The following is a 13,655-nucleotide window of genomic DNA, read 5'->3' on the forward strand; positions in this document are numbered from 1 at the left end:
AACAGTGATGTCACGCTACATATGAAAGCCATGATACAATGAACAGTGATGTCACGCTACATATGAAAGCCATGATACAATGAACAGTGATGTCACGCTACATATGAAAGCCAATCGGACATTTGCGTTTAACAGTTTAGGTGCTGACAGACTACTTAAAGATAACGTGATTGGTTATTCTGGTTAACTACTCGCAGTTGCTCTTTGTTCTTTCTTATTAAAGGAGTCTTTCAGAATATACATTTTGGTGCTGCCATTGTTGTGCTTTTTAAGATGCTTGTTCCAGGGCTAATGTTTGCATCCTTCAGTCAGTGCTTGTTGAGTCACTTCTTTTTTTAGGCCTGGTACACACTGAGCATTTTGTAGGGCTTTTTCCGCCCTAAAAAAATCCCCTTAATACCTATTGCCCTGTTCACATCTGAGCATTTGTGGCAATAAGCAAAACACCTGTCGCTGGAAAAAGCACATGAGCTTTTTTTTCCCCCCACATTGCAGCTTGTTTTGGCCCCACAGACTCTATAGGAAACGTTTGAAAACGTACGTTTGCTGTGTTTGTGCATTTCTGCTCGTGTATGCTCATTAACATCAATGAGCTATGATCTGTTCACAAAAACATGCAACTTGATTTATGCGCATGAAACATGCAAAAAGTGCACAAAACGTGCATCAAAAATGCTTTCGCCTAGGTGTGAACCCAGCCTTAGGTCATTTGCTAATGGAGTAGTGAAGAAAGGATATGTATGACTGCTTCAGAGCATGTACCTGGGGGAAAAAAAGATATCAGCACTGGCATCTTCCATATTTCTAGCCGAAAAGGTTTCTGTCACCTATCATAAGTAAAAAGTCTACACCTAGATGGATACCAATGAAAAAGTTCTAGCTGTTGTATTAAATGGGCAGATGCCTAGAAAAATGATCCAATCCCTATAGGAAAGTATTGTCACATTTGACAGGTGGTCTATTGTCCCCTTTTCCTCCATTCTTCATGTCACAGTCCTTCAGTACATCAGCATAGAAAACTAAGTACCCACTTTTTTGTTTATTTATTGCATGAAAGAGCAGCTGTTGCAACTGTTATGCAGCCAGAATCTCCCAGGCACTGATGCTGCAGTTGAAGATCATCTTCGGCCACAGCTAGGTAAAGTTAATACTTTCAATTTTTTTTATTTTATTTTAGTTTTGGTCAGAGTAGGGACAAATTTAGACCCTTGTCAGTTTCTTTTTTGCTTTCTGTGTCCCACTGGGGAGATTTCCCTTCACTTCCTGTGTTGCACAAAGAAAACAAAAATCTTTACAAAGTGAGGAGATTTCCTCTTGTGTTCCATTAAATCATGAGTGGTGTTCCGGAAACGCGCTAAACATAAAAAAAAAGCATTGCAATGTGCATTGTTCAGACTATTGTTGCGTCCATGCAGTACAAAACCGTGCGTCCTGCAAAATAGTCCAAGCGCAACTTTTTTTCTTTATGGGCGGATTTTGCGTGTTATGGTATAGTAATAGCCACAAATGTGCAGAATCCGCGCCTATGTTAATGTTTGCGGTTTTTTCCATTCTGCGCATTTTTTTCGCTACTGCTATGTGTGAATGGAGCCTTAGAGAGTTGTCACCACAACAGGCGTTCTGTTTGGAGGATTTGGCCTCATTTATTGTGGCAACTGTAACCTTTTGTATCTCCCATCACTTTCTGTCCATTGACATTAATCGCCAGAGAGATTGTGACTCTCCCCATCAAAAAACAGACAGCAATACAATCCAGAAAGGGGTTCTGAACCTCCCTTACTTGATCCAATATGTTTCCAAACGTTTTGGCTACACATACATCTAAAGCAGAACATTGCTATGAATTTTACTTACTGACACCTGGTATTTCTTCTTTACCTGTCTGGAAGGGGACATGCTACTGACCTACTAATGTAAGGGGAAGTTTTACTGACCTACTGATGTAAGGGGACGCTTTACTGACCTACTGATGTAAGGGGACACTTTACTGACCTACTGATATAAGGGGAAGTTTTACTGACCACTGCTGTAAGGGGAAGTTTTACTGACCTACTGATGTAAGTGGACACTTTACTGATCTACTGATGTAAGGGGAAGTTTTACTGACCACTGATGTAAGGGGACATGTTACTGGCCTTCTGATGTAAGGGGACATGTTACTGGCCTTCTGATGTAAGGGGGCATGTTACTGACCTACTGATGTAAGGGGACACTCTACTGGCCTACTGATGTAAGGGAATACTTTACTGACCTACTGCTGTATGGGGATGTTTTACTGACCACAGATGTTAGTGGAAGCTTTTCTCTCCACAGATGTAAGGGGATGCTTTACTCTCCACAGATTTAAGGGAACAATTTACTGACCACAGATGTAAGGGGGCCATTTACTGACCACAGATGTAAGGGGGCCATTTACCGACCACAGATGTAAGGGGCCATTTACCGACCACAGATGTAAGGGGGCCATTTACCGACCACAGATGTAAGGGGGCATGTTACTGGCAAGTGGATGCTTTACTGACTACGGATGCAAGTGCACGCTTTACTGACTACGGATGCAAGTGGACGCTTTACTGACCACAGATGCAAGTGGACGCTTTACTGAAGCCTGATGTAAGGTGGCATTTCTCCACTGACCACCAATGTGAGATGACATTACAATTTACACTGTTTGGTTTCTACTCCTGCCAATATTATGTTTCAGTTTCAAAAGTTTGTGGTACAGAGCAGAGGTATTCCAACAACAGAATCTACAACTCCAACAAAGAACAAAATATTTTGTCTGTAGAAAATTGGTTAATTATGATATTAGCAAATCTATCCACTTTGGAAATTGAAGCAAAATGACTTGGGGTTTAAATTTACAGACCTAATAATATTTAATAACAATATTAATGCCTCATAGTAGCACTGCTATTAAACAGGAGGAAGGATTCCTTTAGACTGAAGTTCTACTTGCTCCTGTCAATGAGAGCTAAGAAAAGTTACAAAAACATGATTTTAAAAGCTTATACACTTAAGACTTAGGAAACATGATCTTAAATGTAAACTTGTTATACCCATATTCAGGATGTAACCTGAAACATGGTCACAAATAGGCTGCTCACTTTGCAAGGGAAGTTTCCCCTTCACTTGGGAATGTGGTAAACCTCGCTTACTTCCATCATCCAATCAAGTGGAAGCAAAAATACTGCTCTTTTTGTTTGTTTGTTTTTCTTTTGTTTTGCACGTGATTGGGTATTTTTGCAAGTGAATTTGTTACCACCTACGCTAAGCTGAATTCCCCTGCAACATTCCCCTTGCAAATGTACAGCCTGTTTGCCTTTAGTAAATCAACCCCACAGACTGGGAACAGATCTGAAGATCAGGGGAAAGGGGACATGTTACTGGCCTTCTGATGTAAGGGGACATGTTACTGGCCTTCTGATGTAAGGGGGCATGTTACTGACCTACTGATGTAAGGGGACACTCTACTGGCCTACTGATGTAAGGGAATACTTTACTGACCTACTGATGTATGGGGATGTTTTACTGACCACAGATGTTAGTGGAAGCTTTTCTCTCCACAGATGTAAGGGGATGCTTTACTCTCCACAGATTTAAGGGAACAATTTACTGACCACAGATGTAAGGGGGCCATTTACTGACCACAGATGTAAGGGGGCCATTTACCGACCACAGATGTAAGGGGCCATTTACCGACCACAGATGTAAGGGGGCCATTTACCGACCACAGATGTAAGGGGGCATGTTACTGGCAAGTGGATGCTTTACTGACTACGGATGCAAGTGCACGCTTTACTGACTACGGATGCAAGTGGACGCTTTACTGACCACAGATGCAAGTGGACGCTTTACTGAAGCCTGATGTAAGGTGGCATTTCTCCACTGACCACCAATGTGAGATGACATTACAATTTACACTGTTTGGTTTCTACTCCTGCCAATATTATGTTTCAGTTTCAAAAGTTTGTGGTACAGAGCAGAGGTATTCCAACAACAGAATCTACAACTCCAACAAAGAACAAAATATTTTGTCTGTAGAAAATTGGTTAATTATGATATTAGCAAATCTATCCACTTTGGAAATTGAAGCAAAATGACTTGGGGTTTAAATTTACAGACCTAATAATATTTAATAACAATATTAATGCCTCATAGTAGCACTGCTATTAAACAGGAGGAAGGATTCCTTTAGACTGAAGTTCTACTTGCTCCTGTCAATGAGAGCTAAGAAAAGTTACAAAAACATGATTTTAAAAGCTTATACACTTAAGACTTAGGAAACATGATCTTAAATGTAAACTTGTTATACCCATATTCAGGATGTAACCTGAAACATGGTCACAAATAGGCTGCTCACTTTGCAAGGGAAGTTTCCCCTTCACTTGGGAATGTGGTAAACCTCGCTTACTTCCATCATCCAATCAAGTGGAAGCAAAAATACTGCTCTTTTTGTTTGTTTGTTTTTCTTTTGTTTTGCACGTGATTGGGTATTTTTGCAAGTGAATTTGTTACCACCTACGCTAAGCTGAATTCCCCTGCAACATTCCCCTTGCAAATGTACAGCCTGTTTGCCTTTAGTAAATCAACCCCACAGACTGGGAACAGATCTGAAGATCAGGGGTTCTTACTCCCCTTGCTGTACACTTCTTGTAAGTTTCTAAACTTAAAATGTAGTCGGAGTTCAATATCTGCATACTTTTTTCTCCTTCATATTGTTGCACACATTGCAAAACAGTTTTCACTGATCGTGATGTTTTCAGTTTTTTTTTCTGGTGAGCTTTTGTGTATTTCTTCCAGATCTGCACAGTAATCCAGTGTGAAACTTTGCCTCTGTGCAGGAGCATTTGTAATAAAGACCGGTCACTGCTGCTCTTTCTCTTTGTGCAGGGTGACTCTTTTGGTATCTGCCCCCTTCTAGCTTTTGCAGGCAGCCTGTAGTGGGTAGGGCCTGCTGGATTCTTCCCACATAACTGGGTCTGCAAAGCCATTTAGGGAACCCAAGGTGAATTTATGTCCTTTGTGCCTATATATTTTAAAGACATTTTGTGTGCCTGGAGTTCTGATTTTTAAATCCATACACTTGGCTGTCAGTGGCTATGAAGCATATTTCTCACACCTCATTAGACAAAGGTAGGTTATGAATAATAGGATACGCAAATATTATTTTATGTTACCTACATAATGACAATTATGTGGAGTTAAAGCTGTACTATTTCTAGAGCAGGTCATTTGAACAACTCTGGTATTGATTAAACATCCTGTCTCACATTGTGATGGAAGTACAAATCTGATTTTAACTACCATCATTTTGGTTTGTCCTGAATAAGCACTGACTCTGCAGTAGGAATCACTTGCTTTCAAATATCTGGACTTTTACAAATAGACATGCTAAAGCTTTCATCTTCTGTTGAAGAATGAATACATTTCCTTTTACATTTGAATATCCTGAAAACAAATATTTGTAGCTTGTTCGCTGAGAGGTTAATTTGCTTCTGCCAACAGTGTCTAAAAGAGAGCAGAGCAGTCCAAAAAGAACATTTCCCTGATTTTTACATGTTCAAAGCCTGATATGCATACAAATGATGCGCATTTAAAGCTAACTCTAGACAAACAACTACATTCACAGTGAAATACATATGTGAGAACTGTCATACCTACCAAAACACTTGTAATTATGTTCAGCCAGTCTTGTGATCTTGGCATGTCTGTCAAACAGTATGGCTGGGCCCCTGACCGCCACTTCAGTTAAAGAAAATATGAGGTGGAAAACTGATCACTGTTAGCCCATAGTGGGCTACCCTATATACCTGTACATCATGTTGGTTTTTAATGTGATCTGCACATTCTTCCAGTCATTTGAGAGCCTGGCATTGCCCACTCATAAGCTTCACTATTAGATAGAGAGCCAGTCTATCATAGTAATGGGCCTAAAATGGATCTTAAAAGACTGGAGGGGACAGGACCAGGCTTTCAATCCACCAACCGAGGAAGTATCCTTGCACCTGGCCATTTCTGGGGTCCTGTAGGTTCATTGTAAATGGGTCTGATGTGTAGGCACCCAGAGATGCTCACTATGGGTTAGGTAAGTAGTTTACATGTCGGTTCACATTAAGTAGTACAACTTTATCAAGGATCAACCCCCAGCCTGCTAATAAAATGTAACTGAGCAAAATCCTAGTGGTAGATTGACAGCAGTTTGTGCTTCAGGAATTGATTAGTGCATATTACTGACCCTTCCTCTCAAAGTTTGAGACGTGTTTTGTGGAAGATGACTGGAGAAAGCTGAAATAAAACGACTTTACAGGTACTAGCTATATTCAAGAGTACTTTTAAATATTTTTGTCTTTTTATACTGAACCTGCATTTTCACTGGTCTAGGCCAAAGAATACAATTGATTGCTAGAAACTGAGAAGTTCATATTCCCCTGGTTCCCCCACTGTCAAAAACCTAGTACTTCCATGTATGCGGAGACACATGACACCAATTTCCATGCCCAAGCAATGTTACAAGAGGATGATGGGAGCTGGTTTCCACTTACAAAAGTCACTAGAATTTTCAGGGGCTGCACCATGGGGGGTATCTTGGGAAAAGTGAGCTTAGATTTGTTGTGTAGCCTTTTAATGTGTACTCAGTAGTATTCCATTGTGTTATCTGCCTGTATTCAGCCTTAATCGGTAATTTTATACAGGGGTAAAGATTTCTGCAGCACTTTACAGAGTACATAGACCAGTTGCATCTGTCCCTACCTTGTGAGGAATAGGACATACACACAGAAAAACACCATTTCAAATTCTTCCAGATCGTTTCCTTTCTGGGAAGTAAACCTATTTTCCCATTGCATGTAACATCACTATACAGCTATACAGCTGTGTTGCCTATATTCAGATGTGGCCAGCAAGGACATTCCCTTTAAAACCCTTTTGTGTGCTGCATGCATGAATTAAATGTTCTTTTTTTTTTCATAACTTGATACGTGAGACTAATTGGCTTCAATCTTGATTACAGCTGTTGGACAAGTGATGGTCACAAGTAAAATGATTATCTGGAAAGATTGTTCTGTTAAACAACAGTTTCCAACTGGCGCAATACATAAAAGAATGTGTTCTAGAATACTCTACTCTATTACATACACCATTTTTTTAAACAAAACAGTGGGATATTATGAAATATAGTGTGGTAGTTCATGCAGTACATAGTGACAACTCAGGGAAAGCAAGGAAAGAGTAGTAAGTTTTATTTGTGAAGTCGCTTTGTATTGCTGAATAAATTTAAAGAACTTTGATTGAAACATAATGCAATCCTTAAATGTATTCTAAAATTGATTTTATGCAATTTTAGTTTAGAAAGTCAGTTCAAAACATTTTTAGATTTTAAAAGTCAGCTAACACCTTACAAGAATGAGCCAAAATGCTACTGAGACTGTTCAACCATGAAAACTGCCAGACCAGGACTTCCCCTTGTGCTTTTATGAATGTTAATGAGTAACCGTCCCTCATTTATTGTATAGGACATTTGTATGGGACACTTAGAATCCAAGGAATTCAGGGCAGCGGTATTCATGCTAAACTGAGATCTTGCAACAATAGGAAATGTAGAGCATAATGCTGTTAATGTAGCCTTACGGAATGTACTAGACAGTTCATGTGAAAAAAATCCATTGTACTGTACATCCATTTAATTAGGACCTCCATTGGTTCTGTGGTGTAATATTAATGGTTTTCATTCTGTGTTGTTTAGTTTTACTAGGACCTTAAAGCTACCATGATATGACCGATGCTCTATTACCGTATATACTCGAGTATAAGCCGAGTTTTTCAGCCCATTTTTTGTGCTGAAAAGTGCCCCCTGGGCTTATAGTCTAGTCAGCGTCTCAGTGGTCAGGTTTCTTCTTACTTACCTTGCCGAGCGTCGCATCACTGCTGCTCCGGTGGGCGGCACTCCGAGTGGGGTCATCTGGCAGTCTCCGGGTCCTAATTTAGGTGGCCGGAGACTGCCACCGAAGCAGACTCCCACCGAAGCAGCAGTGATGCGACGCTCGGCAAGGTAAGTAAGAAGAAAAAGAAAAAACCCCCGCAGCGGCCAGTCAGGAGCAGGGATGAGTCAACTCGAGTATATACGGTAAGTTGTTTTTTTGTGATAATTCCTGTTTGTGAGCATTTCTGAGAGCTTGGCTTGCAAGGTGTATGGCTGTGCTATAAACTGATTCCGATTTTAAAACTGGCCTACAGTCAAATATATATATTTATTATTCAAATTTACAAAATGCCTTGAAATACCTGTAAGTTGTTGCAGACACAGTACCATTGCTGCTGACATTGTTTCCTATTTCCTGCGTTGGAACTGTTATAACTGCTATATTTGCAATGAGTAACTTATCCTGGGACATAAGGCTGAAAATAATAATTAACTAGTTTTGTAGAGTATATGCCAAGATGAATATGTAATTGCATGCCTATTTTTATATTTTTGGGATATGTAAATGCAACTTTTCATCTAGTATATTAAGGTTTAAAAATGAGTTTTAATCCATACATATTCCCTGCTTAAGTGTATAGAAACATGAATTAGAAACATCTATTCTTTGCTCCCTTGTTGGCTTTTACATTCACATCTGAAATTGTTTTGTTATACTTGTTCAAAAAAGTGCTTAACCCCTTCACGACTAACGACGTACAGTGTACGTCGCTAGCACCGGGGCTGTTTAAACAGACAAAGCCACTGGGACTCTGTTTAAACTTGTACAGCCGACTGTCGGCATTACAATAGAAGTGATTCTGGCGACTCCGCTGTTGCCAGATCGTTTCTATGGCCCGGTGAAGGGGTCCCCCCCCGCCCGACACCCCCACCGTGCTTCCCGGGCTCCATTGCCCCTCCTACAGGCCCGGGACCAGCTTCTCTGGTGTTGACGGGAGCTGGGGAGGAGATGGACGAACCTCCGTTCTATGGGCCTAGGAGCAATTTAGATGGCATCACTTCCGGTCCCATAGCTGTCAGTGCTGGGCTCCTGAAGCCCAGCTATAAGCTATTAAATAATAAAAATTTAAAAATGTTTTAAAGTCCCCCGCGAGCATGCGCGTCACCACGTAAACACGCATTGGATGTGCCTACGTAGGAAAACGACGAACGCGCTACACATGTTGGGTGATAATTCTAGGGCCAGTATTTTTGGGTATCTCTAAATTGATGACCTGTGGGTGTTTTTTAAAGTGTCGTCTATGGACGTTTTGGGTTACTGAAGTTTGTCACCGTTTCACGAACGCACACAATTTTTAACCTGGGCATGTTGGGTATTTATTTACTCGTTGTAACCTCATCTATTATATTTTATAAAAACAATGGGTATTTTATTGTGTTTTGGGGCATTTAAGTAAATTTTTCACTAACTTTCGGGGTTTGATAAGGAGTTGCGCTATTATCGTGCAACATAAAAATTTGCAACTGCCACCATTTTACTCTATAGGGTCTTGGCTTTCAGAAAATATATAATGTTTGAGGGTTTTAGGTAATTTTCAAGAATAACATGTGGAATATATCATGGGTGCAAAAAAATGAAAAAGGCCTCAGTCATGAAGGGGTTAAATACCTTTTTGATCCTGTCTGAAAACCAGTGAGCTGATATTTTTTCTTCATGGGGTGATCTACACTTTAATTCTGGGAGTATTCTGCAGTAAATATGCAATCAGAAGTATTCAACAAGGTCTGTCTAATAGGAGGAGTTGTCCTAGATTACCACATCTGTTTTCTGAGGATATCCTTGTCCCACCTAGAAGAAGACCACAGCCTGGGTGGGTCTAAACAGAGAGCTAGAGGCTTTTATTAATTTTGCTATATGACCTTGCAATCTCCGGTCAATAACTATCTGGCGCTCCAGTTAGGAGGTTAATTTACTAGCACATTACAACATACACATTTTTAGCAGAACACTGTACCTTTGAGAATTGAAATATTAGAATTGCTGTTGTTTTTAAAATGTGGAAGCTTCCAGGGATGTCAAGATTCTGCTTGTACTACCTAGTTTGTCACTATCCTTAAACAAGCAATCGGGAAAAGAATTCGGACCTATTGTAAACTTATTGTGGGTGTCTGTTATAAACCTCCAAATATAGGGGAAGAGGAGGAGGCCCACCTACATTCCCAAATAGAAATAGCGGGGAAACAGGGTAATGTTGTGGTAATGGGGGACTTCAATGACCCAAATATCAACTGCGCAAATGGAACTTCCAAATCGTCTAAGGCAGCCCGTTTTCTTAATATGTTGCGAGACAATTTCATGGATCAGATGGTTGAGGTCCCGACCAGGGAAAATGCAATCCTATATCCGATCATCACCAATAATACGGAGTTAATTGAGGATGTTGTAATCGGGGAGATACTGGGCAATAGTGATCACAAGGTGATTGCTTTCAATATTGGTTGCAAGAAAGGGAAGGGGGATGGGCGGACAAGAAGCCTAAACTTCAGGAAGGCAAACTTTGATAAACTGCGCAATATAGTGGGTGAAATCAATTGGGAAAACTTATTTGATAGACTAAACTTTGACCAGAAGTGGGACTGTTTCAAGAACAAATAAAAAAATGCTATTACCAGGTGTATACCGCTGGGGAACAAAAGTAAAAGATCAAAAACAAAGCCAATATGGCTAAGTAAATCGGTAAAGAAACACATTAAGGAAAAAAAACTAGCATTTAGTAAGTATAAAACGGAGGGGACAGTATCGGCATTCCAAAACTACAAAGAATTTAATAAAATATGTAAACTGGCAGTGCGGGCAGCTAAAATAGAATGTGAAAAATATATCGCCGAAGTTAGTAAAAAGAACCCCCAAAAAAATTTTCAGTACATAAACAGTAAAAAGGGGAGAAAGGAACAGATAGGCCCAATAAAGGACATAAATGGGTCGTTACTCACAAGCGACAGGGAGAGGGCCGAGGCGCTAAATACTTTCTTCTCGTCGGTATTCACCAAGGAAACAGACGGGTTTAATGTACATGATAAAACACATAATTTAACAGGAAATACACCTAAATGGTTGACTGAAACGGGGATACAACATAGGCTTAAACTACTAAATGCAAATAAAGCATTAGGACCTGGTAATCTACATCCCAAGGTACTCAAAGAACTGAACAAGGAGATAACGAGACCACTGTTCCTCATTTTTAAGGAATCCGTAATGGCTGGTAGAGTGCCAAGCGACTGGCGAAGGGCTAATGTGGTACCTATATTCAAAAAAGGGTCAAAATGCCTATAGACCAGTTAGTTTAACATGCATAGTATGTAAACTGTTAGAGGGAATTATTAAGGACTACTTAGTGGAATTCGTCCGGGATCATAGTATAATAACTGATAATCAGCCTGGATTTAGGAAGGATCGTTCTTGCCAGACCAACCTGCTGACCTTTTATGAAGAGTTAAGTAGAGATCTGGATGTGGGGTAGGCCAATGGACGTAGTATATCTGGACTTTACCAAAGCATTTGATACGGTGCCACATAAACGCTTGTTATACAAGCTATGGGCATAGATGAATTAGTGTGCACGTGGATAGAAAACTGGCTACAAGAACGTGCGCAAAGAGTATCAGTTAACAGCACCTTCTCAGACTGGGCCGAGGTCATGCGTGGCGTACCCCAGGGTTCGGTGCTGGGTGCCATGCTTTTTAACCTATTTATTAATGATATAGGGAAGGGAGTGAGAAGTCATATCTCAGTGTTTGCTGATAATACGAAAATTGGGAGGGTAGTAGACACAGATTTAAAGACATTATAACATTACCTGGAGAAAATCGGGGAGTGGGCAACTGTATGGCAGATAAAGTTCAATGTCGATAAATGTACGGTAATGCACCTTGGAGTTAAAAATAGGCAAATGGACTATACTCTTATGGGTGTGCCACTAGGGAAGTTGGAAACGGAGAAGGTTTTGGGGGTCATTATAGACCGCAGACTGAAAAATAGCTTGCAGTGCCATACTGCTGTAAACAAAGCTAGCAGAGTCCTGTCTTGCATTAAGAAGGGAATGTATTGCAGGGACAAGTCTATAATTTTGCCACTTTACAGATCACTGGTTCGGCCACATCTGGAGTATGCGGTCCAGTTTTGGTCACCAATACTAAGAAAAGATGTCCTTGAGCAGGAAAAAGTCCAGAGGAGGGCAACCAAAGTCATTAAGGGGTTCGAGGATCTGAACTATGAAACAAGGTTGTTAAAATTAAATATGTTCTCGTTGGAGGATAGGAGATTAAGGGGGAACATGATTTTCATGTATAAACTATTCAAGGGTGACAGCAACCTCAGTAACAAACTGTTTACGGTCAGCTCCGTAACAAAGACCAGAGGGCACAACCAAAAATTGGTGGAAATGTTTTTTCAACACACAGGGCACAGGGGGTTCTACACAGTGCCCTGTGCAGGAAGTGATTTCAGCTAAGAGTGTGGAATCATTCAAGAGACTCCTGGACGAGTTCCTGGGAGACCATAATATACAGGGGTACAGGTATTGCTAAGAGAAAAATCACACATGGACACATATACATGCACACACCAGCTCATAAATACATACACGCAATAGGTTGGACTTGATGGACCTATGTCTTTATTCAACCTCAAATACTATATTTTTTTATGATAATATTTTAAAAACCTGTTCTTCTATGCATAATAAACAGTATATACAAACATATGCACATGGAGGCAGCCATATTTGCATACACAGGCTACTTCCTTTATTGCACTCTTAAACCACGGTTGTTCTTTAGTGCTTCTTTCCACAATACGGCCTCATTCGCACATAACGCAAGCAAAATTGTTTATTGCGTATTTACGCGTGTATACGAGCGTCTATGCGCGTATATACGAGCGTATATGCGTGCACTATATGCAATCCCAGAATGCATCACTCGTAATGGAATTTTTAATGTGCTGCACGCATGTACACGCGTATATGCTCGTAAACACGCGTATGTGCGCGTAAATACGCAGAAATACGCTGCCCAGACGCATCTCTGTTCCATTCTGTTTTTGCTCATATATACGCTACGCAAATATATGGCTCCATACGCGGCTATGTGTATGGAGCCATTTATTTGCATATGTTGCATATGGTACAATGCGCGCTGCAGTGTGAATGAGGCCTACACATCTACTCGTGTTTGTTCAATGCACTTCCTATGTGACTAAAAGCTTGTCTCAACAGTTGTTAAGCAAAGGCAGATAGATTCTAATGAGCCACTGTGAGCTTACTCTAGTGGCTAATCTCCAGATATTTTAAATGCAAAATAAAAAATATGGATATGAATAATGTTTAAAATCTAAAAATTACCTGCAAAAAATGTATATTCATTGTGAGACAGTCTTTATTGAAAACGGGGAAAGTTTTTTTTTTTTCTTAAATTTGTTCTGTTTTATAGTGCAGAAGCTGTTTCCATTCAGATTCTGTGTTTCTGAATAAAACTTCATAGGGAGCCATCGGAAAGACCGCTAGATATAGGAAGTAAAGGGAATGGATTACTATTCTAACTCATTTACTTTGTGTATGTGTTTCCATTTCAGCTTGAGTTTTTGAGCTTTGTTAATGGGCTTTGCCAATGATAGCCTGGCAAACATGTAAAAACGTTGAGAGTTCAGTCTGCTCTCAGCAGCTGAAAGTTT

General features: G+C 40.2%; 1 protein-coding gene across 1 annotated transcript in view; it reads left to right on the forward strand.

Moving 5' to 3' along the window:
• The window catches only part of PHYHIPL (phytanoyl-CoA 2-hydroxylase interacting protein like), a 93,283-nt gene that overhangs the window by 381 nt on the left and 79,247 nt on the right, over positions 1–13,655 (forward strand). The gene's annotated exons all lie outside the window — the stretch shown is intronic.

This window comes from Nanorana parkeri, unplaced genomic scaffold (genome assembly GCF_000935625.1).
Source record: "Nanorana parkeri isolate BGI_ZX_2015 unplaced genomic scaffold, ASM93562v1 scaffold1338, whole genome shotgun sequence".
Classification (NCBI taxonomy): Eukaryota; Metazoa; Chordata; class Amphibia; order Anura; family Dicroglossidae; genus Nanorana; species Nanorana parkeri.